Source organism: Aegilops tauschii, unplaced genomic scaffold (genome assembly GCF_002575655.3).
Source record: "Aegilops tauschii subsp. strangulata cultivar AL8/78 unplaced genomic scaffold, Aet v6.0 ptg000969l_obj, whole genome shotgun sequence".
NCBI lineage: Eukaryota > Viridiplantae > Streptophyta > Magnoliopsida > Poales > Poaceae > Aegilops > Aegilops tauschii.
The window spans coordinates 1-17,770 of record NW_027333187.1 but is presented as its reverse complement, the minus strand read 5'-3'; the positions used below and the strand labels follow the sequence as shown (position 1 = coordinate 17,770).

At 51.0% G+C, this 17,770-nt stretch overlaps 41 non-coding genes across 41 annotated transcripts; all 41 read left to right on the top strand.

The window, feature by feature from the left end:
- The first annotated feature begins 76 nt into the window (after positions 1-76).
- Positions 77-195, top strand: LOC141036313 (5S ribosomal RNA). The gene has a single exon (XR_012197815.1). It is a non-coding gene; the product is annotated as a 5S ribosomal RNA (ribosomal RNA).
- A 302-nt stretch (positions 196-497) lies between these two features.
- On the top strand, positions 498-616 carry LOC141036312 (5S ribosomal RNA). Its single transcript, XR_012197814.1, has one exon. It is a non-coding gene; the product is annotated as a 5S ribosomal RNA (ribosomal RNA).
- A 302-nt stretch (positions 617-918) lies between these two features.
- LOC141036311 (5S ribosomal RNA) lies at positions 919-1,037 on the top strand. Its single transcript, XR_012197813.1, has one exon. It is a non-coding gene; the product is annotated as a 5S ribosomal RNA (ribosomal RNA).
- A 302-nt stretch (positions 1,038-1,339) lies between these two features.
- LOC141036310 (5S ribosomal RNA) lies at positions 1,340-1,458 on the top strand. Its single transcript, XR_012197812.1, has one exon. It is a non-coding gene; the product is annotated as a 5S ribosomal RNA (ribosomal RNA).
- Positions 1,459-1,760: 302 nt separating this feature from the next.
- On the top strand, positions 1,761-1,879 carry LOC141036308 (5S ribosomal RNA). Its single transcript, XR_012197810.1, has one exon. It is a non-coding gene; the product is annotated as a 5S ribosomal RNA (ribosomal RNA).
- A 302-nt stretch (positions 1,880-2,181) lies between these two features.
- LOC141036307 (5S ribosomal RNA) lies at positions 2,182-2,300 on the top strand. The gene has a single exon (XR_012197809.1). It is a non-coding gene; the product is annotated as a 5S ribosomal RNA (ribosomal RNA).
- A 302-nt stretch (positions 2,301-2,602) lies between these two features.
- Positions 2,603-2,721, top strand: LOC141036306 (5S ribosomal RNA). Its single transcript, XR_012197808.1, has one exon. It is a non-coding gene; the product is annotated as a 5S ribosomal RNA (ribosomal RNA).
- A 302-nt stretch (positions 2,722-3,023) lies between these two features.
- LOC141036305 (5S ribosomal RNA) lies at positions 3,024-3,142 on the top strand. The gene has a single exon (XR_012197807.1). It is a non-coding gene; the product is annotated as a 5S ribosomal RNA (ribosomal RNA).
- Positions 3,143-3,444: 302 nt separating this feature from the next.
- On the top strand, positions 3,445-3,563 carry LOC141036303 (5S ribosomal RNA). The gene has a single exon (XR_012197805.1). It is a non-coding gene; the product is annotated as a 5S ribosomal RNA (ribosomal RNA).
- A 302-nt stretch (positions 3,564-3,865) lies between these two features.
- On the top strand, positions 3,866-3,984 carry LOC141036292 (5S ribosomal RNA). The gene has a single exon (XR_012197794.1). It is a non-coding gene; the product is annotated as a 5S ribosomal RNA (ribosomal RNA).
- A 302-nt stretch (positions 3,985-4,286) lies between these two features.
- On the top strand, positions 4,287-4,405 carry LOC141036280 (5S ribosomal RNA). The gene has a single exon (XR_012197783.1). It is a non-coding gene; the product is annotated as a 5S ribosomal RNA (ribosomal RNA).
- A 302-nt stretch (positions 4,406-4,707) lies between these two features.
- LOC141036269 (5S ribosomal RNA) lies at positions 4,708-4,826 on the top strand. The gene has a single exon (XR_012197772.1). It is a non-coding gene; the product is annotated as a 5S ribosomal RNA (ribosomal RNA).
- A 302-nt stretch (positions 4,827-5,128) lies between these two features.
- LOC141036258 (5S ribosomal RNA) lies at positions 5,129-5,247 on the top strand. Its single transcript, XR_012197761.1, has one exon. It is a non-coding gene; the product is annotated as a 5S ribosomal RNA (ribosomal RNA).
- Positions 5,248-5,549: 302 nt separating this feature from the next.
- Positions 5,550-5,668, top strand: LOC141036247 (5S ribosomal RNA). The gene has a single exon (XR_012197750.1). It is a non-coding gene; the product is annotated as a 5S ribosomal RNA (ribosomal RNA).
- Positions 5,669-5,970: 302 nt separating this feature from the next.
- Positions 5,971-6,089, top strand: LOC141036235 (5S ribosomal RNA). The gene has a single exon (XR_012197738.1). It is a non-coding gene; the product is annotated as a 5S ribosomal RNA (ribosomal RNA).
- Positions 6,090-6,391: 302 nt separating this feature from the next.
- Positions 6,392-6,510, top strand: LOC141036224 (5S ribosomal RNA). Its single transcript, XR_012197727.1, has one exon. It is a non-coding gene; the product is annotated as a 5S ribosomal RNA (ribosomal RNA).
- Positions 6,511-6,812: 302 nt separating this feature from the next.
- On the top strand, positions 6,813-6,931 carry LOC141036213 (5S ribosomal RNA). Its single transcript, XR_012197716.1, has one exon. It is a non-coding gene; the product is annotated as a 5S ribosomal RNA (ribosomal RNA).
- A 302-nt stretch (positions 6,932-7,233) lies between these two features.
- Positions 7,234-7,352, top strand: LOC141036202 (5S ribosomal RNA). The gene has a single exon (XR_012197705.1). It is a non-coding gene; the product is annotated as a 5S ribosomal RNA (ribosomal RNA).
- Positions 7,353-7,654: 302 nt separating this feature from the next.
- LOC141036191 (5S ribosomal RNA) lies at positions 7,655-7,773 on the top strand. Its single transcript, XR_012197694.1, has one exon. It is a non-coding gene; the product is annotated as a 5S ribosomal RNA (ribosomal RNA).
- Positions 7,774-8,075: 302 nt separating this feature from the next.
- On the top strand, positions 8,076-8,194 carry LOC141036180 (5S ribosomal RNA). The gene has a single exon (XR_012197683.1). It is a non-coding gene; the product is annotated as a 5S ribosomal RNA (ribosomal RNA).
- Positions 8,195-8,496: 302 nt separating this feature from the next.
- Positions 8,497-8,615, top strand: LOC141036301 (5S ribosomal RNA). The gene has a single exon (XR_012197803.1). It is a non-coding gene; the product is annotated as a 5S ribosomal RNA (ribosomal RNA).
- Positions 8,616-8,917: 302 nt separating this feature from the next.
- Positions 8,918-9,036, top strand: LOC141036169 (5S ribosomal RNA). The gene has a single exon (XR_012197672.1). It is a non-coding gene; the product is annotated as a 5S ribosomal RNA (ribosomal RNA).
- Positions 9,037-9,338: 302 nt separating this feature from the next.
- On the top strand, positions 9,339-9,457 carry LOC141036158 (5S ribosomal RNA). The gene has a single exon (XR_012197661.1). It is a non-coding gene; the product is annotated as a 5S ribosomal RNA (ribosomal RNA).
- Positions 9,458-9,759: 302 nt separating this feature from the next.
- Positions 9,760-9,878, top strand: LOC141036147 (5S ribosomal RNA). The gene has a single exon (XR_012197650.1). It is a non-coding gene; the product is annotated as a 5S ribosomal RNA (ribosomal RNA).
- Positions 9,879-10,180: 302 nt separating this feature from the next.
- Positions 10,181-10,299, top strand: LOC141036136 (5S ribosomal RNA). Its single transcript, XR_012197639.1, has one exon. It is a non-coding gene; the product is annotated as a 5S ribosomal RNA (ribosomal RNA).
- A 302-nt stretch (positions 10,300-10,601) lies between these two features.
- Positions 10,602-10,720, top strand: LOC141036124 (5S ribosomal RNA). Its single transcript, XR_012197627.1, has one exon. It is a non-coding gene; the product is annotated as a 5S ribosomal RNA (ribosomal RNA).
- Positions 10,721-11,023: 303 nt separating this feature from the next.
- LOC141036113 (5S ribosomal RNA) lies at positions 11,024-11,142 on the top strand. Its single transcript, XR_012197616.1, has one exon. It is a non-coding gene; the product is annotated as a 5S ribosomal RNA (ribosomal RNA).
- Positions 11,143-11,444: 302 nt separating this feature from the next.
- On the top strand, positions 11,445-11,563 carry LOC141036102 (5S ribosomal RNA). The gene has a single exon (XR_012197605.1). It is a non-coding gene; the product is annotated as a 5S ribosomal RNA (ribosomal RNA).
- Positions 11,564-12,096: 533 nt separating this feature from the next.
- On the top strand, positions 12,097-12,215 carry LOC141036090 (5S ribosomal RNA). Its single transcript, XR_012197594.1, has one exon. It is a non-coding gene; the product is annotated as a 5S ribosomal RNA (ribosomal RNA).
- Positions 12,216-12,517: 302 nt separating this feature from the next.
- Positions 12,518-12,636, top strand: LOC141036079 (5S ribosomal RNA). Its single transcript, XR_012197583.1, has one exon. It is a non-coding gene; the product is annotated as a 5S ribosomal RNA (ribosomal RNA).
- Positions 12,637-12,938: 302 nt separating this feature from the next.
- On the top strand, positions 12,939-13,057 carry LOC141036068 (5S ribosomal RNA). Its single transcript, XR_012197572.1, has one exon. It is a non-coding gene; the product is annotated as a 5S ribosomal RNA (ribosomal RNA).
- A 302-nt stretch (positions 13,058-13,359) lies between these two features.
- Positions 13,360-13,478, top strand: LOC141036057 (5S ribosomal RNA). The gene has a single exon (XR_012197561.1). It is a non-coding gene; the product is annotated as a 5S ribosomal RNA (ribosomal RNA).
- Positions 13,479-13,780: 302 nt separating this feature from the next.
- Positions 13,781-13,899, top strand: LOC141036046 (5S ribosomal RNA). The gene has a single exon (XR_012197550.1). It is a non-coding gene; the product is annotated as a 5S ribosomal RNA (ribosomal RNA).
- A 302-nt stretch (positions 13,900-14,201) lies between these two features.
- Positions 14,202-14,320, top strand: LOC141036035 (5S ribosomal RNA). The gene has a single exon (XR_012197539.1). It is a non-coding gene; the product is annotated as a 5S ribosomal RNA (ribosomal RNA).
- A 302-nt stretch (positions 14,321-14,622) lies between these two features.
- On the top strand, positions 14,623-14,741 carry LOC141036024 (5S ribosomal RNA). Its single transcript, XR_012197528.1, has one exon. It is a non-coding gene; the product is annotated as a 5S ribosomal RNA (ribosomal RNA).
- Positions 14,742-15,043: 302 nt separating this feature from the next.
- On the top strand, positions 15,044-15,162 carry LOC141036320 (5S ribosomal RNA). Its single transcript, XR_012197822.1, has one exon. It is a non-coding gene; the product is annotated as a 5S ribosomal RNA (ribosomal RNA).
- Positions 15,163-15,464: 302 nt separating this feature from the next.
- On the top strand, positions 15,465-15,583 carry LOC141036309 (5S ribosomal RNA). The gene has a single exon (XR_012197811.1). It is a non-coding gene; the product is annotated as a 5S ribosomal RNA (ribosomal RNA).
- Positions 15,584-16,116: 533 nt separating this feature from the next.
- On the top strand, positions 16,117-16,235 carry LOC141036241 (5S ribosomal RNA). The gene has a single exon (XR_012197744.1). It is a non-coding gene; the product is annotated as a 5S ribosomal RNA (ribosomal RNA).
- Positions 16,236-16,537: 302 nt separating this feature from the next.
- Positions 16,538-16,656, top strand: LOC141036130 (5S ribosomal RNA). The gene has a single exon (XR_012197633.1). It is a non-coding gene; the product is annotated as a 5S ribosomal RNA (ribosomal RNA).
- A 302-nt stretch (positions 16,657-16,958) lies between these two features.
- On the top strand, positions 16,959-17,077 carry LOC141036018 (5S ribosomal RNA). The gene has a single exon (XR_012197522.1). It is a non-coding gene; the product is annotated as a 5S ribosomal RNA (ribosomal RNA).
- A 302-nt stretch (positions 17,078-17,379) lies between these two features.
- LOC141036299 (5S ribosomal RNA) lies at positions 17,380-17,498 on the top strand. The gene has a single exon (XR_012197801.1). It is a non-coding gene; the product is annotated as a 5S ribosomal RNA (ribosomal RNA).
- Positions 17,499-17,770: the final 272 nt, after the last annotated feature.

Here is a 17,770-nt window from a genome sequence, read left to right as displayed (position 1 = left end):
CAAAGGAATGTGCAATCGTGTGTGTAGTGGAGCTGGGAGGGGCAAGCATAAGGGACGAAGACGGGGGTAACATGTCGGATGCGATCATACCAGCACTAAAGCACCGGATCCCATCAGAACTCCGAAGTTAAGCGTGCTTGGGCGAGAGTAGTACTAGGATGGGTGACCTCCTGGGAAGTCCTCGTGTTGCATTCCCTTTTTAATTTGTTTTGCACCGCGTGCAAAACAAAACGCACGAGCGCGACGTATGTTTAGCACGTTTTATTATTTTGCACGTTTACGGTAAGTTTTAGCTCGCTGCTCATTATTCACGCGTCTAGCGGCGGCAAGCGTGTTCTGAAAGGGGTCGAAACCATGGTAAATAGGCACTGGTGCGGTTGAACCGTGGTAAAACTCGTCTCCGTAGTTGAGCGGGAGCGGCCAAAGGAATGTGCAATCGTGTGTGTAGTGGAGCTGGGAGGGGCAAGCATAAGGGACGAAGACGGGGGTAACATGTCGGATGCGATCATACCAGCACTAAAGCACCGGATCCCATCAGAACTCCGAAGTTAAGCGTGCTTGGGCGAGAGTAGTACTAGGATGGGTGACCTCCTGGGAAGTCCTCGTGTTGCATTCCCTTTTTAATTTGTTTTGCACCGCGTGCAAAACAAAACGCACGAGCGCGACGTATGTTTAGCACGTTTTATTATTTTGCACGTTTACGGTAAGTTTTAGCTCGCTGCTCATTATTCACGCGTCTAGCGGCGGCAAGCGTGTTCTGAAAGGGGTCGAAACCATGGTAAATAGGCACTGGTGCGGTTGAACCGTGGTAAAACTCGTCTCCGTAGTTGAGCGGGAGCGGCCAAAGGAATGTGCAATCGTGTGTGTAGTGGAGCTGGGAGGGGCAAGCATAAGGGACGAAGACGGGGGTAACATGTCGGATGCGATCATACCAGCACTAAAGCACCGGATCCCATCAGAACTCCGAAGTTAAGCGTGCTTGGGCGAGAGTAGTACTAGGATGGGTGACCTCCTGGGAAGTCCTCGTGTTGCATTCCCTTTTTAATTTGTTTTGCACCGCGTGCAAAACAAAACGCACGAGCGCGACGTATGTTTAGCACGTTTTATTATTTTGCACGTTTACGGTAAGTTTTAGCTCGCTGCTCATTATTCACGCGTCTAGCGGCGGCAAGCGTGTTCTGAAAGGGGTCGAAACCATGGTAAATAGGCACTGGTGCGGTTGAACCGTGGTAAAACTCGTCTCCGTAGTTGAGCGGGAGCGGCCAAAGGAATGTGCAATCGTGTGTGTAGTGGAGCTGGGAGGGGCAAGCATAAGGGACGAAGACGGGGGTAACATGTCGGATGCGATCATACCAGCACTAAAGCACCGGATCCCATCAGAACTCCGAAGTTAAGCGTGCTTGGGCGAGAGTAGTACTAGGATGGGTGACCTCCTGGGAAGTCCTCGTGTTGCATTCCCTTTTTAATTTGTTTTGCACCGCGTGCAAAACAAAACGCACGAGCGCGACGTATGTTTAGCACGTTTTATTATTTTGCACGTTTACGGTAAGTTTTAGCTCGCTGCTCATTATTCACGCGTCTAGCGGCGGCAAGCGTGTTCTGAAAGGGGTCGAAACCATGGTAAATAGGCACTGGTGCGGTTGAACCGTGGTAAAACTCGTCTCCGTAGTTGAGCGGGAGCGGCCAAAGGAATGTGCAATCGTGTGTGTAGTGGAGCTGGGAGGGGCAAGCATAAGGGACGAAGACGGGGGTAACATGTCGGATGCGATCATACCAGCACTAAAGCACCGGATCCCATCAGAACTCCGAAGTTAAGCGTGCTTGGGCGAGAGTAGTACTAGGATGGGTGACCTCCTGGGAAGTCCTCGTGTTGCATTCCCTTTTTAATTTGTTTTGCACCGCGTGCAAAACAAAACGCACGAGCGCGACGTATGTTTAGCACGTTTTATTATTTTGCACGTTTACGGTAAGTTTTAGCTCGCTGCTCATTATTCACGCGTCTAGCGGCGGCAAGCGTGTTCTGAAAGGGGTCGAAACCATGGTAAATAGGCACTGGTGCGGTTGAACCGTGGTAAAACTCGTCTCCGTAGTTGAGCGGGAGCGGCCAAAGGAATGTGCAATCGTGTGTGTAGTGGAGCTGGGAGGGGCAAGCATAAGGGACGAAGACGGGGGTAACATGTCGGATGCGATCATACCAGCACTAAAGCACCGGATCCCATCAGAACTCCGAAGTTAAGCGTGCTTGGGCGAGAGTAGTACTAGGATGGGTGACCTCCTGGGAAGTCCTCGTGTTGCATTCCCTTTTTAATTTGTTTTGCACCGCGTGCAAAACAAAACGCACGAGCGCGACGTATGTTTAGCACGTTTTATTATTTTGCACGTTTACGGTAAGTTTTAGCTCGCTGCTCATTATTCACGCGTCTAGCGGCGGCAAGCGTGTTCTGAAAGGGGTCGAAACCATGGTAAATAGGCACTGGTGCGGTTGAACCGTGGTAAAACTCGTCTCCGTAGTTGAGCGGGAGCGGCCAAAGGAATGTGCAATCGTGTGTGTAGTGGAGCTGGGAGGGGCAAGCATAAGGGACGAAGACGGGGGTAACATGTCGGATGCGATCATACCAGCACTAAAGCACCGGATCCCATCAGAACTCCGAAGTTAAGCGTGCTTGGGCGAGAGTAGTACTAGGATGGGTGACCTCCTGGGAAGTCCTCGTGTTGCATTCCCTTTTTAATTTGTTTTGCACCGCGTGCAAAACAAAACGCACGAGCGCGACGTATGTTTAGCACGTTTTATTATTTTGCACGTTTACGGTAAGTTTTAGCTCGCTGCTCATTATTCACGCGTCTAGCGGCGGCAAGCGTGTTCTGAAAGGGGTCGAAACCATGGTAAATAGGCACTGGTGCGGTTGAACCGTGGTAAAACTCGTCTCCGTAGTTGAGCGGGAGCGGCCAAAGGAATGTGCAATCGTGTGTGTAGTGGAGCTGGGAGGGGCAAGCATAAGGGACGAAGACGGGGGTAACATGTCGGATGCGATCATACCAGCACTAAAGCACCGGATCCCATCAGAACTCCGAAGTTAAGCGTGCTTGGGCGAGAGTAGTACTAGGATGGGTGACCTCCTGGGAAGTCCTCGTGTTGCATTCCCTTTTTAATTTGTTTTGCACCGCGTGCAAAACAAAACGCACGAGCGCGACGTATGTTTAGCACGTTTTATTATTTTGCACGTTTACGGTAAGTTTTAGCTCGCTGCTCATTATTCACGCGTCTAGCGGCGGCAAGCGTGTTCTGAAAGGGGTCGAAACCATGGTAAATAGGCACTGGTGCGGTTGAACCGTGGTAAAACTCGTCTCCGTAGTTGAGCGGGAGCGGCCAAAGGAATGTGCAATCGTGTGTGTAGTGGAGCTGGGAGGGGCAAGCATAAGGGACGAAGACGGGGGTAACATGTCGGATGCGATCATACCAGCACTAAAGCACCGGATCCCATCAGAACTCCGAAGTTAAGCGTGCTTGGGCGAGAGTAGTACTAGGATGGGTGACCTCCTGGGAAGTCCTCGTGTTGCATTCCCTTTTTAATTTGTTTTGCACCGCGTGCAAAACAAAACGCACGAGCGCGACGTATGTTTAGCACGTTTTATTATTTTGCACGTTTACGGTAAGTTTTAGCTCGCTGCTCATTATTCACGCGTCTAGCGGCGGCAAGCGTGTTCTGAAAGGGGTCGAAACCATGGTAAATAGGCACTGGTGCGGTTGAACCGTGGTAAAACTCGTCTCCGTAGTTGAGCGGGAGCGGCCAAAGGAATGTGCAATCGTGTGTGTAGTGGAGCTGGGAGGGGCAAGCATAAGGGACGAAGACGGGGGTAACATGTCGGATGCGATCATACCAGCACTAAAGCACCGGATCCCATCAGAACTCCGAAGTTAAGCGTGCTTGGGCGAGAGTAGTACTAGGATGGGTGACCTCCTGGGAAGTCCTCGTGTTGCATTCCCTTTTTAATTTGTTTTGCACCGCGTGCAAAACAAAACGCACGAGCGCGACGTATGTTTAGCACGTTTTATTATTTTGCACGTTTACGGTAAGTTTTAGCTCGCTGCTCATTATTCACGCGTCTAGCGGCGGCAAGCGTGTTCTGAAAGGGGTCGAAACCATGGTAAATAGGCACTGGTGCGGTTGAACCGTGGTAAAACTCGTCTCCGTAGTTGAGCGGGAGCGGCCAAAGGAATGTGCAATCGTGTGTGTAGTGGAGCTGGGAGGGGCAAGCATAAGGGACGAAGACGGGGGTAACATGTCGGATGCGATCATACCAGCACTAAAGCACCGGATCCCATCAGAACTCCGAAGTTAAGCGTGCTTGGGCGAGAGTAGTACTAGGATGGGTGACCTCCTGGGAAGTCCTCGTGTTGCATTCCCTTTTTAATTTGTTTTGCACCGCGTGCAAAACAAAACGCACGAGCGCGACGTATGTTTAGCACGTTTTATTATTTTGCACGTTTACGGTAAGTTTTAGCTCGCTGCTCATTATTCACGCGTCTAGCGGCGGCAAGCGTGTTCTGAAAGGGGTCGAAACCATGGTAAATAGGCACTGGTGCGGTTGAACCGTGGTAAAACTCGTCTCCGTAGTTGAGCGGGAGCGGCCAAAGGAATGTGCAATCGTGTGTGTAGTGGAGCTGGGAGGGGCAAGCATAAGGGACGAAGACGGGGGTAACATGTCGGATGCGATCATACCAGCACTAAAGCACCGGATCCCATCAGAACTCCGAAGTTAAGCGTGCTTGGGCGAGAGTAGTACTAGGATGGGTGACCTCCTGGGAAGTCCTCGTGTTGCATTCCCTTTTTAATTTGTTTTGCACCGCGTGCAAAACAAAACGCACGAGCGCGACGTATGTTTAGCACGTTTTATTATTTTGCACGTTTACGGTAAGTTTTAGCTCGCTGCTCATTATTCACGCGTCTAGCGGCGGCAAGCGTGTTCTGAAAGGGGTCGAAACCATGGTAAATAGGCACTGGTGCGGTTGAACCGTGGTAAAACTCGTCTCCGTAGTTGAGCGGGAGCGGCCAAAGGAATGTGCAATCGTGTGTGTAGTGGAGCTGGGAGGGGCAAGCATAAGGGACGAAGACGGGGGTAACATGTCGGATGCGATCATACCAGCACTAAAGCACCGGATCCCATCAGAACTCCGAAGTTAAGCGTGCTTGGGCGAGAGTAGTACTAGGATGGGTGACCTCCTGGGAAGTCCTCGTGTTGCATTCCCTTTTTAATTTGTTTTGCACCGCGTGCAAAACAAAACGCACGAGCGCGACGTATGTTTAGCACGTTTTATTATTTTGCACGTTTACGGTAAGTTTTAGCTCGCTGCTCATTATTCACGCGTCTAGCGGCGGCAAGCGTGTTCTGAAAGGGGTCGAAACCATGGTAAATAGGCACTGGTGCGGTTGAACCGTGGTAAAACTCGTCTCCGTAGTTGAGCGGGAGCGGCCAAAGGAATGTGCAATCGTGTGTGTAGTGGAGCTGGGAGGGGCAAGCATAAGGGACGAAGACGGGGGTAACATGTCGGATGCGATCATACCAGCACTAAAGCACCGGATCCCATCAGAACTCCGAAGTTAAGCGTGCTTGGGCGAGAGTAGTACTAGGATGGGTGACCTCCTGGGAAGTCCTCGTGTTGCATTCCCTTTTTAATTTGTTTTGCACCGCGTGCAAAACAAAACGCACGAGCGCGACGTATGTTTAGCACGTTTTATTATTTTGCACGTTTACGGTAAGTTTTAGCTCGCTGCTCATTATTCACGCGTCTAGCGGCGGCAAGCGTGTTCTGAAAGGGGTCGAAACCATGGTAAATAGGCACTGGTGCGGTTGAACCGTGGTAAAACTCGTCTCCGTAGTTGAGCGGGAGCGGCCAAAGGAATGTGCAATCGTGTGTGTAGTGGAGCTGGGAGGGGCAAGCATAAGGGACGAAGACGGGGGTAACATGTCGGATGCGATCATACCAGCACTAAAGCACCGGATCCCATCAGAACTCCGAAGTTAAGCGTGCTTGGGCGAGAGTAGTACTAGGATGGGTGACCTCCTGGGAAGTCCTCGTGTTGCATTCCCTTTTTAATTTGTTTTGCACCGCGTGCAAAACAAAACGCACGAGCGCGACGTATGTTTAGCACGTTTTATTATTTTGCACGTTTACGGTAAGTTTTAGCTCGCTGCTCATTATTCACGCGTCTAGCGGCGGCAAGCGTGTTCTGAAAGGGGTCGAAACCATGGTAAATAGGCACTGGTGCGGTTGAACCGTGGTAAAACTCGTCTCCGTAGTTGAGCGGGAGCGGCCAAAGGAATGTGCAATCGTGTGTGTAGTGGAGCTGGGAGGGGCAAGCATAAGGGACGAAGACGGGGGTAACATGTCGGATGCGATCATACCAGCACTAAAGCACCGGATCCCATCAGAACTCCGAAGTTAAGCGTGCTTGGGCGAGAGTAGTACTAGGATGGGTGACCTCCTGGGAAGTCCTCGTGTTGCATTCCCTTTTTAATTTGTTTTGCACCGCGTGCAAAACAAAACGCACGAGCGCGACGTATGTTTAGCACGTTTTATTATTTTGCACGTTTACGGTAAGTTTTAGCTCGCTGCTCATTATTCACGCGTCTAGCGGCGGCAAGCGTGTTCTGAAAGGGGTCGAAACCATGGTAAATAGGCACTGGTGCGGTTGAACCGTGGTAAAACTCGTCTCCGTAGTTGAGCGGGAGCGGCCAAAGGAATGTGCAATCGTGTGTGTAGTGGAGCTGGGAGGGGCAAGCATAAGGGACGAAGACGGGGGTAACATGTCGGATGCGATCATACCAGCACTAAAGCACCGGATCCCATCAGAACTCCGAAGTTAAGCGTGCTTGGGCGAGAGTAGTACTAGGATGGGTGACCTCCTGGGAAGTCCTCGTGTTGCATTCCCTTTTTAATTTGTTTTGCACCGCGTGCAAAACAAAACGCACGAGCGCGACGTATGTTTAGCACGTTTTATTATTTTGCACGTTTACGGTAAGTTTTAGCTCGCTGCTCATTATTCACGCGTCTAGCGGCGGCAAGCGTGTTCTGAAAGGGGTCGAAACCATGGTAAATAGGCACTGGTGCGGTTGAACCGTGGTAAAACTCGTCTCCGTAGTTGAGCGGGAGCGGCCAAAGGAATGTGCAATCGTGTGTGTAGTGGAGCTGGGAGGGGCAAGCATAAGGGACGAAGACGGGGGTAACATGTCGGATGCGATCATACCAGCACTAAAGCACCGGATCCCATCAGAACTCCGAAGTTAAGCGTGCTTGGGCGAGAGTAGTACTAGGATGGGTGACCTCCTGGGAAGTCCTCGTGTTGCATTCCCTTTTTAATTTGTTTTGCACCGCGTGCAAAACAAAACGCACGAGCGCGACGTATGTTTAGCACGTTTTATTATTTTGCACGTTTACGGTAAGTTTTAGCTCGCTGCTCATTATTCACGCGTCTAGCGGCGGCAAGCGTGTTCTGAAAGGGGTCGAAACCATGGTAAATAGGCACTGGTGCGGTTGAACCGTGGTAAAACTCGTCTCCGTAGTTGAGCGGGAGCGGCCAAAGGAATGTGCAATCGTGTGTGTAGTGGAGCTGGGAGGGGCAAGCATAAGGGACGAAGACGGGGGTAACATGTCGGATGCGATCATACCAGCACTAAAGCACCGGATCCCATCAGAACTCCGAAGTTAAGCGTGCTTGGGCGAGAGTAGTACTAGGATGGGTGACCTCCTGGGAAGTCCTCGTGTTGCATTCCCTTTTTCATTTGTTTTGCACCGCGTGCAAAACAAAACGCACGAGCGCGACGTATGTTTAGCACGTTTTATTATTTTGCACGTTTACGGTAAGTTTTAGCTCGCTGCTCATTATTCACGCGTCTAGCGGCGGCAAGCGTGTTCTGAAAGGGGTCGAAACCATGGTAAATAGGCACTGGTGCGGTTGAACCGTGGTAAAACTCGTCTCCGTAGTTGAGCGGGAGCGGCCAAAGGAATGTGCAATCGTGTGTGTAGTGGAGCTGGGAGGGGCAAGCATAAGGGACGAAGACGGGGGTAACATGTCGGATGCGATCATACCAGCACTAAAGCACCGGATCCCATCAGAACTCCGAAGTTAAGCGTGCTTGGGCGAGAGTAGTACTAGGATGGGTGACCTCCTGGGAAGTCCTCGTGTTGCATTCCCTTTTTCATTTGTTTTGCACCGCGTGCAAAACAAAACGCACGAGCGCGACGTATGTTTAGCACGTTTTATTATTTTGCACGTTTACGGTAAGTTTTAGCTCGCTGCTCATTATTCACGCGTCTAGCGGCGGCAAGCGTGTTCTGAAAGGGGTCGAAACCATGGTAAATAGGCACTGGTGCGGTTGAACCGTGGTAAAACTCGTCTCCGTAGTTGAGCGGGAGCGGCCAAAGGAATGTGCAATCGTGTGTGTAGTGGAGCTGGGAGGGGCAAGCATAAGGGACGAAGACGGGGGTAACATGTCGGATGCGATCATACCAGCACTAAAGCACCGGATCCCATCAGAACTCCGAAGTTAAGCGTGCTTGGGGGAGAGTAGTACTAGGATGGGTGACCTCCTGGGAAGTCCTCGTGTTGCATTCCCTTTTTAATTTGTTTTGCACCGCGTGCAAAACAAAACGCACGAGCGCGACGTATGTTTAGCACGTTTTATTATTTTGCACGTTTACGGTAAGTTTTAGCTCGCTGCTCATTATTCACGCGTCTAGCGGCGGCAAGCGTGTTCTGAAAGGGGTCGAAACCATGGTAAATAGGCACTGGTGCGGTTGAACCGTGGTAAAACTCGTCTCCGTAGTTGAGCGGGAGCGGCCAAAGGAATGTGCAATCGTGTGTGTAGTGGAGCTGGGAGGGGCAAGCATAAGGGACGAAGACGGGGGTAACATGTCGGATGCGATCATACCAGCACTAAAGCACCGGATCCCATCAGAACTCCGAAGTTAAGCGTGCTTGGGCGAGAGTAGTACTAGGATGGGTGACCTCCTGGGAAGTCCTCGTGTTGCATTCCCTTTTTAATTTGTTTTGCACCGCGTGCAAAACAAAACGCACGAGCGCGACGTATGTTTAGCACGTTTTATTATTTTGCACGTTTACGGTAAGTTTTAGCTCGCTGCTCATTATTCACGCGTCTAGCGGCGGCAAGCGTGTTCTGAAAGGGGTCGAAACCATGGTAAATAGGCACTGGTGCGGTTGAACCGTGGTAAAACTCGTCTCCGTAGTTGAGCGGGAGCGGCCAAAGGAATGTGCAATCGTGTGTGTAGTGGAGCTGGGAGGGGCAAGCATAAGGGACGAAGACGGGGGTAACATGTCGGATGCGATCATACCAGCACTAAAGCACCGGATCCCATCAGAACTCCGAAGTTAAGCGTGCTTGGGCGAGAGTAGTACTAGGATGGGTGACCTCCTGGGAAGTCCTCGTGTTGCATTCCCTTTTTAATTTGTTTTGCACCGCGTGCAAAACAAAACGCACGAGCGCGACGTATGTTTAGCACGTTTTATTATTTTGCACGTTTACGGTAAGTTTTAGCTCGCTGCTCATTATTCACGCGTCTAGCGGCGGCAAGCGTGTTCTGAAAGGGGTCGAAACCATGGTAAATAGGCACTGGTGCGGTTGAACCGTGGTAAAACTCGTCTCCGTAGTTGAGCGGGAGCGGCCAAAGGAATGTGCAATCGTGTGTGTAGTGGAGCTGGGAGGGGCAAGCATAAGGGACGAAGACGGGGGTAACATGTCGGATGCGATCATACCAGCACTAAAGCACCGGATCCCATCAGAACTCCGAAGTTAAGCGTGCTTGGGCGAGAGTAGTACTAGGATGGGTGACCTCCTGGGAAGTCCTCGTGTTGCATTCCCTTTTTAATTTGTTTTGCACCGCGTGCAAAACAAAACGCACGAGCGCGACGTATGTTTAGCACGTTTTATTATTTTGCACGTTTACGGTAAGTTTTAGCTCGCTGCTCATTATTCACGCGTCTAGCGGCGGCAAGCGTGTTCTGAAAGGGGTCGAAACCATGGTAAATAGGCACTGGTGCGGTTGAACCGTGGTAAAACTCGTCTCCGTAGTTGAGCGGGAGCGGCCAAAGGAATGTGCAATCGTGTGTGTAGTGGAGCTGGGAGGGGCAAGCATAAGGGACGAAGACGGGGGTAACATGTCGGATGCGATCATACCAGCACTAAAGCACCGGATCCCATCAGAACTCCGAAGTTAAGCGTGCTTGGGCGAGAGTAGTACTAGGATGGGTGACCTCCTGGGAAGTCCTCGTGTTGCATTCCCTTTTTAATTTGTTTTGCACCGCGTGCAAAACAAAACGCACGAGCGCGACGTATGTTTAGCACGTTTTATTATTTTGCACGTTTACGGTAAGTTTTAGCTCGCTGCTCATTATTCACGCGTCTAGCGGCGGCAAGCGTGTTCTGAAAGGGGTCGAAACCATGGTAAATAGGCACTGGTGCGGTTGAACCGTGGTAAAACTCGTCTCCGTAGTTGAGCGGGAGCGGCCAAAGGAATGTGCAATCGTGTGTGTAGTGGAGCTGGGAGGGGCAAGCATAAGGGACGAAGACGGGGGTAACATGTCGGATGCGATCATACCAGCACTAAAGCACCGGATCCCATCAGAACTCCGAAGTTAAGCGTGCTTGGGCGAGAGTAGTACTAGGATGGGTGACCTCCTGGGAAGTCCTCGTGTTGCATTCCCTTTTTAATTTGTTTTGCACCGCGTGCAAAACAAAACGCACGAGCGCGACGTATGTTTAGCACGTTTTATTATTTTGCACGTTTACGGTAAGTTTTAGCTCGCTGCTCATTATTCACGCGTCTAGCGGCGGCAAGCGTGTTCTGAAAGGGGTCGAAACCATGGTAAATAGGCACTGGTGCGGTTGAACCGTGGTAAAACTCGTCTCCGTAGTTGAGCGGGAGCGGCCCAAAGGAATGTGCAATCGTGTGTGTAGTGGAGCTGGGAGGGGCAAGCATAAGGGACGAAGACGGGGGTAACATGTCGGATGCGATCATACCAGCACTAAAGCACCGGATCCCATCAGAACTCCGAAGTTAAGCGTGCTTGGGCGAGAGTAGTACTAGGATGGGTGACCTCCTGGGAAGTCCTCGTGTTGCATTCCCTTTTTAATATGTTTTGCACCGCGTGCAAAACAAAACGCACGAGCGCGACGTATGTTTAGCACGTTTTATTATTTTGCACGTTTACGGTAAGTTTTAGCTCGCTGCTCATTATTCACGCGTCTAGCGGCGGCAAGCGTGTTCTGAAAGGGGTCGAAACCATGGTAAATAGGCACTGGTGCGGTTGAACCGTGGTAAAACTCGTCTCCGTAGTTGAGCGGGAGCGGCCAAAGGAATGTGCAATCGTGTGTGTAGTGGAGCTGGGAGGGGCAAGCATAAGGGACGAAGACGGGGGTAACATGTCGGATGCGATCATACCAGCACTAAAGCACCGGATCCCATCAGAACTCCGAAGTTAAGCGTGCTTGGGCGAGAGTAGTACTAGGATGGGTGACCTCCTGGGAAGTCCTCGTGTTGCATTCCCTTTTTAATATGTTTTGCACCGCGTGCAAAACAAAACGCACGAGCGCGACGTATGTTTAGCACGTTTTATTATTTTGCACGTTTACGGTAAGTTTTAGCTCGCTGCTCATTATTCACGCGTCTAGCGGCGGCAAGCGTGTTCTGAAAGGGGTCGAAACCATGGTAAATAGGCACTGGTGCGGTTGAACCGTGGTAAAACTCGTCTCCGTGGAAGTCCTCGTGTTGCATTCCCTTTTTAATTTGTTTTGCACCGCGTGCAAAACAAAACGCACGAGCGCGACGTATGTTTAGCACGTTTTATTATTTTGCACGTTTACGGTAAGTTTTAGCTCGCTGCTCATTATTCACGCGTCTAGCGGCGGCAAGCGTGTTCTGAAAGGGGTCGAAACCATGGTAAATAGGCACTGGTGCGGTTGAACCGTGGTAAAACTCGTCTCCGTAGTTGAGCGGGAGCGGCCAAAGGAATGTGCAATCGTGTGTGTAGTGGAGCTGGGAGGGGCAAGCATAAGGGACGAAGACGGGGGTAACATGTCGGATGCGATCATACCAGCACTAAAGCACCGGATCCCATCAGAACTCCGAAGTTAAGCGTGCTTGGGCGAGAGTAGTACTAGGATGGGTGACCTCCTGGGAAGTCCTCGTGTTGCATTCCCTTTTTAATTTGTTTTGCACCGCGTGCAAAACAAAACGCACGAGCGCGACGTATGTTTAGCACGTTTTATTATTTTGCACGTTTACGGTAAGTTTTAGCTCGCTGCTCATTATTCACGCGTCTAGCGGCGGCAAGCGTGTTCTGAAAGGGGTCGAAACCATGGTAAATAGGCACTGGTGCGGTTGAACCGTGGTAAAACTCGTCTCCGTAGTTGAGCGGGAGCGGCCAAAGGAATGTGCAATCGTGTGTGTAGTGGAGCTGGGAGGGGCAAGCATAAGGGACGAAGACGGGGGTAACATGTCGGATGCGATCATACCAGCACTAAAGCACCGGATCCCATCAGAACTCCGAAGTTAAGCGTGCTTGGGCGAGAGTAGTACTAGGATGGGTGACCTCCTGGGAAGTCCTCGTGTTGCATTCCCTTTTTAATTTGTTTTGCACCGCGTGCAAAACAAAACGCACGAGCGCGACGTATGTTTAGCACGTTTTATTATTTTGCACGTTTACGGTAAGTTTTAGCTCGCTGCTCATTATTCACGCGTCTAGCGGCGGCAAGCGTGTTCTGAAAGGGGTCGAAACCATGGTAAATAGGCACTGGTGCGGTTGAACCGTGGTAAAACTCGTCTCCGTAGTTGAGCGGGAGCGGCCAAAGGAATGTGCAATCGTGTGTGTAGTGGAGCTGGGAGGGGCAAGCATAAGGGACGAAGACGGGGGTAACATGTCGGATGCGATCATACCAGCACTAAAGCACCGGATCCCATCAGAACTCCGAAGTTAAGCGTGCTTGGGCGAGAGTAGTACTAGGATGGGTGACCTCCTGGGAAGTCCTCGTGTTGCATTCCCTTTTTAATTTGTTTTGCACCGCGTGCAAAACAAAACGCACGAGCGCGACGTATGTTTAGCACGTTTTATTATTTTGCACGTTTACGGTAAGTTTTAGCTCGCTGCTCATTATTCACGCGTCTAGCGGCGGCAAGCGTGTTCTGAAAGGGGTCGAAACCATGGTAAATAGGCACTGGTGCGGTTGAACCGTGGTAAAACTCGTCTCCGTAGTTGAGCGGGAGCGGCCAAAGGAATGTGCAATCGTGTGTGTAGTGGAGCTGGGAGGGGCAAGCATAAGGGACGAAGACGGGGGTAACATGTCGGATGCGATCATACCAGCACTAAAGCACCGGATCCCATCAGAACTCCGAAGTTAAGCGTGCTTGGGCGAGAGTAGTACTAGGATGGGTGACCTCCTGGGAAGTCCTCGTGTTGCATTCCCTTTTTAATTTGTTTTGCACCGCGTGCAAAACAAAACGCACGAGCGCGACGTATGTTTAGCACGTTTTATTATTTTGCACGTTTACGGTAAGTTTTAGCTCGCTGCTCATTATTCACGCGTCTAGCGGCGGCAAGCGTGTTCTGAAAGGGGTCGAAACCATGGTAAATAGGCACTGGTGCGGTTGAACCGTGGTAAAACTCGTCTCCGTAGTTGAGCGGGAGCGGCCAAAGGAATGTGCAATCGTGTGTGTAGTGGAGCTGGGAGGGGCAAGCATAAGGGACGAAGACGGGGGTAACATGTCGGATGCGATCATACCAGCACTAAAGCACCGGATCCCATCAGAACTCCGAAGTTAAGCGTGCTTGGGCGAGAGTAGTACTAGGATGGGTGACCTCCTGGGAAGTCCTCGTGTTGCATTCCCTTTTTAATTTGTTTTGCACCGCGTGCAAAACAAAACGCACGAGCGCGACGTATGTTTAGCACGTTTTATTATTTTGCACGTTTACGGTAAGTTTTAGCTCGCTGCTCATTATTCACGCGTCTAGCGGCGGCAAGCGTGTTCTGAAAGGGGTCGAAACCATGGTAAATAGGCACTGGTGCGGTTGAACCGTGGTAAAACTCGTCTCCGTAGTTGAGCGGGAGCGGCCAAAGGAATGTGCAATCGTGTGTGTAGTGGAGCTGGGAGGGGCAAGCATAAGGGACGAAGACGGGGGTAACATGTCGGATGCGATCATACCAGCACTAAAGCACCGGATCCCATCAGAACTCCGAAGTTAAGCGTGCTTGGGCGAGAGTAGTACTAGGATGGGTGACCTCCTGGGAAGTCCTCGTGTTGCATTCCCTTTTTAATTTGTTTTGCACCGCGTGCAAAACAAAACGCACGAGCGCGACGTATGTTTAGCACGTTTTATTATTTTGCACGTTTACGGTAAGTTTTAGCTCGCTGCTCATTATTCACGCGTCTAGCGGCGGCAAGCGTGTTCTGAAAGGGGTCGAAACCATGGTAAATAGGCACTGGTGCGGTTGAACCGTGGTAAAACTCGTCTCCGTAGTTGAGCGGGAGCGGCCAAAGGAATGTGCAATCGTGTGTGTAGTGGAGCTGGGAGGGGCAAGCATAAGGGACGAAGACGGGGGTAACATGTCGGATGCGATCATACCAGCACTAAAGCACCGGATCCCATCAGAACTCCGAAGTTAAGCGTGCTTGGGCGAGAGTAGTACTAGGATGGGTGACCTCCTGGGAAGTCCTCGTGTTGCATTCCCTTTTTAATTTGTTTTGCACCGCGTGCAAAACAAAACGCACGAGCGCGACGTATGTTTAGCACGTTTTATTATTTTGCACGTTTACGGTAAGTTTTAGCTCGCTGCTCATTATTCACGCGTCTAGCGGCGGCAAGCGTGTTCTGAAAGGGGTCGAAACCATGGTAAATAGGCACTGGTGCGGTTGAACCGTGGTAAAACTCGTCTCCGTAGTTGAGCGGGAGCGGCCAAAGGAATGTGCAATCGTGTGTGTAGTGGAGCTGGGAGGGGCAAGCATAAGGGACGAAGACGGGGGTAACATGTCGGATGCGATCATACCAGCACTAAAGCACCGGATCCCATCAGAACTCCGAAGTTAAGCGTGCTTGGGCGAGAGTAGTACTAGGATGGGTGACCTCCTGGGAAGTCCTCGTGTTGCATTCCCTTTTTAATTTGTTTTGCACCGCGTGCAAAACAAAACGCACGAGCGCGACGTATGTTTAGCACGTTTTATTATTTTGCACGTTTACGGTAAGTTTTAGCTCGCTGCTCATTATTCACGCGTCTAGCGGCGGCAAGCGTGTTCTGAAAGGGGTCGAAACCATGGTAAATAGGCACTGGTGCGGTTGAACCGTGGTAAAACTCGTCTCCGTAGTTGAGCGGGAGCGGCCAAAGGAATGTGCAATCGTGTGTGTAGTGGAGCTGGGAGGGGCAAGCATAAGGGACGAAGACGGGGGTAACATGTCGGATGCGATCATACCAGCACTAAAGCACCGGATCCCATCAGAACTCCGAAGTTAAGCGTGCTTGGGCGAGAGTAGTACTAGGATGGGTGACCTCCTGGGAAGTCCTCGTGTTGCATTCCCTTTTTAATTTGTTTTGCACCGCGTGCAAAACAAAACGCACGAGCGCGACGTATGTTTAGCACGTTTTATTATTTTGCACGTTTACGGTAAGTTTTAGCTCGCTGCTCATTATTCACGCGTCTAGCGGCGGCAAGCGTGTTCTGAAAGGGGTCGAAACCATGGTAAATAGGCACTGGTGCGGTTGAACCGTGGTAAAACTCGTCTCCGTGGAAGTCCTCGTGTTGCATTCCCTTTTTAATTTGTTTTGCACCGCGTGCAAAACAAAACGCACGAGCGCGACGTATGTTTAGCACGTTTTATTATTTTGCACGTTTACGGTAAGTTTTAGCTCGCTGCTCATTATTCACGCGTCTAGCGGCGGCAAGCGTGTTCTGAAAGGGGTCGAAACCATGGTAAATAGGCACTGGTGCGGTTGAACCGTGGTAAAACTCGTCTCCGTAGTTGAGCGGGAGCGGCCAAAGGAATGTGCAATCGTGTGTGTAGTGGAGCTGGGAGGGGCAAGCATAAGGGACGAAGACGGGGGTAACATGTCGGATGCGATCATACCAGCACTAAAGCACCGGATCCCATCAGAACTCCGAAGTTAAGCGTGCTTGGGCGAGAGTAGTACTAGGATGGGTGACCTCCTGGGAAGTCCTCGTGTTGCATTCCCTTTTTAATTTGTTTTGCACCGCGTGCAAAACAAAACGCACGAGCGCGACGTATGTTTAGCACGTTTTATTATTTTGCACGTTTACGGTAAGTTTTAGCTCGCTGCTCATTATTCACGCGTCTAGCGGCGGCAAGCGTGTTCTGAAAGGGGTCGAAACCATGGTAAATAGGCACTGGTGCGGTTGAACCGTGGTAAAACTCGTCTCCGTAGTTGAGCGGGAGCGGCCAAAGGAATGTGCAATCGTGTGTGTAGTGGAGCTGGGAGGGGCAAGCATAAGGGACGAAGACGGGGGTAACATGTCGGATGCGATCATACCAGCACTAAAGCACCGGATCCCATCAGAACTCCGAAGTTAAGCGTGCTTGGGCGAGAGTAGTACTAGGATGGGTGACCTCCTGGGAAGTCCTCGTGTTGCATTCCCTTTTTAATTTGTTTTGCACCGCGTGCAAAACAAAACGCACGAGCGCGACGTATGTTTAGCACGTTTTATTATTTTGCACGTTTACGGTAAGTTTTAGCTCGCTGCTCATTATTCACGCGTCTAGCGGCGGCAAGCGTGTTCTGAAAGGGGTCGAAACCATGGTAAATAGGCACTGGTGCGGTTGAACCGTGGTAAAACTCGTCTCCGTAGTTGAGCGGGAGCGGCCAAAGGAATGTGCAATCGTGTGTGTAGTGGAGCTGGGAGGGGCAAGCATAAGGGACGAAGACGGGGGTAACATGTCGGATGCGATCATACCAGCACTAAAGCACCGGATCCCATCAGAACTCCGAAGTTAAGCGTGCTTGGGCGAGAGTAGTACTAGGATGGGTGACCTCCTGGGAAGTCCTCGTGTTGCATTCCCTTTTTAATTTGTTTTGCACCGCGTGCAAAACAAAACGCACGAGCGCGACGTATGTTTAGCACGTTTTATTATTTTGCACGTTTACGGTAAGTTTTAGCTCGCTGCTCATTATTCACGCGTCTAGCGGCGGCAAGCGTGTTCTGAAAGGGGTCGAAACCATGGTAAATAGGCACTGGTGCGGTTGAACCGTGGTAAAACTCGTCTCCGTAGTTGAGCGGGAGCGGCCAAAGGAATGTGCAATCGTGTGTGTAGTGGAGCTGGGAGGGGCAAGCATAAGGGACGAAGACGGGGGTAACATGTCGGATGCGATCATACCAGCACTAAAGCACCGGATCCCATCAAAACTCCGAAGTTAAGCGTGCTTGGGCGAGAGTAGTACTAGGATGGGTGACCTCCTGGGAAGTCCTCGTGTTGCATTCCCTTTTTAATTTGTTTTGCACCGCGTGCAAAACAAAACGCACGAGCGCGACGTATGTTTAGCACGTTTTATTATTTTGCACGTTTACGGTAAGTTTTAGCTCGCTGCTCATTATTCACGCGTCTAGCGGCGGCAAGCGTGTTCTGAAAGGGGTCGAAACCATGGTAAATAGGCACTGGTGCGGTTGAACCGTGGTAAAACTCGTCTCCGTAGTTGAGCGGGAGCGGCCAAAGGAATGTGCAATCGTGTGTGTAGTGGAGCTGGGAGGGGCAAG